Source organism: Grammomys surdaster, unplaced genomic scaffold (genome assembly GCF_004785775.1).
Source record: "Grammomys surdaster isolate TR1022 unplaced genomic scaffold, NIH_TR_1.0 126115, whole genome shotgun sequence".
Classification (NCBI taxonomy): Eukaryota; Metazoa; Chordata; class Mammalia; order Rodentia; family Muridae; genus Grammomys; species Grammomys surdaster.
Window position 1 is genome coordinate 2,708,763 of NW_021620923.1, and position 3,357 is coordinate 2,712,119.

The window sequence follows — 3,357 nt, forward strand, 5'->3', positions numbered from 1 at the left end:
GCCCAGCTTTAGAATTGAATTGTTTAAACCATTTAATTCTTTTTATGTTTTAACAACACTTATAATCCATTCGTGTTATATTTGACTTAAGAGTGTAGAATATATTGAGAGAAATCTTTCATCACAAAGTAGACAAATACTATTCTTTACAAAATTGTCAAAATTGTCCTGAGCTTATTAAATCATCCACTTAACAGTGCCGTTATTATCATTCCCGTTTCCTTTATGTGCTTGGGGGATCTGTTCCACAAGAACAGGATGGAATAAAAATAACTGGAAACAAAGGAATTTTAAGGAAAATGGTAAAAATTAATACTGAGTTTGAGAAGCACAGAAATGATGAAATCATTAAGGAAAACTTGAAAGATTAAGCAACAAGGGCCAAAGAAGGGGAGTGTTTTGGGGCAGCTGTCTCAGCAATTTGTCAGCTCGTTGTTGAAGGCTTCTGGCTCTGCATGCACAGCCATATTCATATTCATACAACAGTTCTGTTTGGGCAGATCGTAAGTTTTCATTAATTTCAGAAAAGGCTAGATTATTCCTATCGTGTTCCCAGGAAACAGCAGTTTACATATATTTGGAAGCAACCCAGCACACAGTGATAAAACTGAGGATGTGTAGAAAGAATGAGGTGCTATGAGATTCTTAAAAATCCTCAGAATGGCCTTTTCAGCATCCACAACGTCACCTTCCCTCATTTTTCTTTGCTTTAGTTATCATGGGGCGCAAGTTGGATCCTACGAAGAAGGAGAAACGTGGACCCGGCCGAAAGGCCCGAAAACAGAAGGGTGCGGAGACAGAACTGGTCAGATTTCTGCCTGCAGCTGACGATGAGAATTTCAAGAGGCTGTCGAGCCGTGCCCGGAAGAGGGCAGCCAAGAGGAGGGCAGGGTCTGTTGATGTCCCTAAGCCACATAAGTCTCCTGGGATCAAAACATTGCCTGGAGAGTTATCCAAAGGAGCAGTTCAGGGTCGAGGTAAAAAACGCCCAGCACCAGTTCAAAACAGTGATGGGGATGAGGAGGAAGACTCCGAGGAAGATGGTGTGGTGACCCAGGGGGACCTTTGGGGCTCTGAGGACGGTAGTGAAGATATGGTGGATGACTATGGAGCTGACTCTAACTCAGAGGGTGAGGAGGAAAAGCTGTTGCCTATTGAAAGAGCCGCTCTGAAGCAGAAGGCCCAGGACGCCGCAGCTGGGGCCCAGTGGAGTGAAGAGGACACTGATGAAGATGATGGTGTTTCCCCTGAGTCCCACCCCAGAAAGGATGACAAAGCAGAGGGGGATTTGCAGATTAATGTGGAAGATGAGGAAGGCTTTGTGCTGCCCCCTGCTGGTGATACTGACCAGGATGCCAAGGCTCCAGACCTGCAATCCGTTCACAAGCGGATCCAGGATATAGTAGGAGTGCTTCGGGATTTTGGGGCTCAGCGAGAAGAAGGCCGGTCTCGAACTGAGTATCTGAGTCGGCTTCAGAAGGATCTGGCCACTTACTATTCTTACGGAGACTTCCTGCTGAGCAAGCTCATGGAGCTCTTCCCTCTGTCTGAGTTGATAGAGTTTCTAGAAGCTAATGAGGTGCCCAGGCCAGTCACCCTTCGGACCAACACCTTGAAAACCCGTCGCCGAGACCTTGCTCAGGCTCTGATCAATCGTGGGGTTAATCTGGATCCACTAGGAAAGTGGTCAAAGTCTGGACTTGTAGTATATGATTCTTCAGTGCCTATTGGTGCTACTCCCGAGTACCTGGCTGGACACTATATGCTGCAGGGAGCTTCGAGTATGCTGCCTGTCATGGCCCTGGCACCTCAGGAGCATGAGCGGATCTTAGACATGTGTTGTGCTCCTGGAGGGAAGACCAGCTACATAGCTCAGCTAATGAAGAACACGGGTGTGATCCTTGCCAATGACGCCAATGCAGAGCGGCTCAAGAGTGTCGTGGGCAACCTCCACCGGCTGGGAGTCACCAACACCATCGTCAGCCACTACGATGGGCGCCAGTTCCCCAAGGTGGTTGGGGGCTTTGATCGCGTGCTTCTGGATGCTCCTTGTAGTGGCACAGGAGTCATCTCCAAAGACCCTGCTGTGAAGACCAACAAGGATGAGAAGGACATCCAGCGCTGTGCCCACCTTCAGAAGGAACTGCTGCTCAGTGCTATTGACTCAGTCAACGCTGCCTCCAAGACTGGAGGCTACCTGGTCTACTGCACCTGTTCCATTACGGTGGAAGAGAACGAGTGGGTGGTAGACTACGCCTTGAAGAAGAGGAATGTACGGCTGGTGCCCACCGGCCTGGACTTCGGCCAGGAAGGTTTTACCCGCTTCCGGGAAAGGCGCTTCCACCCCTCTCTGCGTTCCACCCGACGCGTCTATCCTCACACTCACAATATGGATGGTTTCTTTATCGCCAAGTTCAAGAAATTTTCCAATTCTATCCCCCAGCCCCACACAGGAAACTTGGCTGCCGCTACCCCTGCAGAACCTGACCTGAAGCATCAGGTCACTCCAAAGTCTGAGAACAGTAGCCAGCCCTCCAAGAAAGCTCACGGGGCTGCAAAAGCAAAGCAACAGTTGGTGAGACAGCAGCATTCCAAGAAGCCCTTCCAGAAGATGAACGGCGTCTCCAAAGGGCCAGGCTTGTCCACTGAACCTTCCGTCCCAAATGTTCAAGAGTCTGCTAGGCCCCTGGAAAGCAGTCAGTCTGACGGGAAAGGCAAAGTGACTGGGAAACGGAAGAGGGATGGGAAGCCGAAGCAACAGGGACCAAAACGGGAGCCCTCCAAGGAAGCTGCTGTCCCAAAGCACAGCGCCCCTCCCGAGGGCGAGGACTCGGGAACACCTGCTGTGCCAGCTCCTTCTGAAATCTGTGCCACCCCAAGGCCTCAGTCTCTTGGGAAAGCCAAAAAGATACAGAAAGTAAAGCAGCAGTTATCAGAGCAGCCCGTCAAGAGAGCTGCTTCCCTGAAAGAGGATGCTGTCCCCAAGGGACCCTCAGCCCCCACTGTGTCTCCCCACAGTTCCACCAGGCCCCCACCAGCAAAAAGGAGGAAATCTATGTCAAAGGGCAGCAGCCAGACTCTGTTGTCTTAAGTGGACTTGGAAACTCATTGCATTGTCTCTGGGTTGGAACTTGTAGATCCTGCTGCAAGGATGGCCTCCCCCTGTGCATACATATGAAATTTAATATACATATTACCACCCCTGGAAAAAAAAAATCCTCAGAATGCTGCAGTTCTTCCTTCCTTCCACCCTCCCTCCTTCCCTCCCCTTCTACTTCTCTATTCTTTCCTACTTTTTTCTTTCCTTTGTTTTCTTTCTTTCTTTCTTTCTTTCTTTCTTTCTTTCTTTCTTTCTTT

At 49.4% G+C, this 3,357-nt stretch overlaps 1 pseudogene; it reads left to right on the forward strand.

The window, feature by feature from the left end:
* Positions 1 to 717: 717 nt before the first annotated feature.
* LOC114611542 lies at positions 718 to 3,205 on the forward strand (annotated as a pseudogene).
* The last annotated feature ends 152 nt before the right edge of the window (positions 3,206 to 3,357 follow it).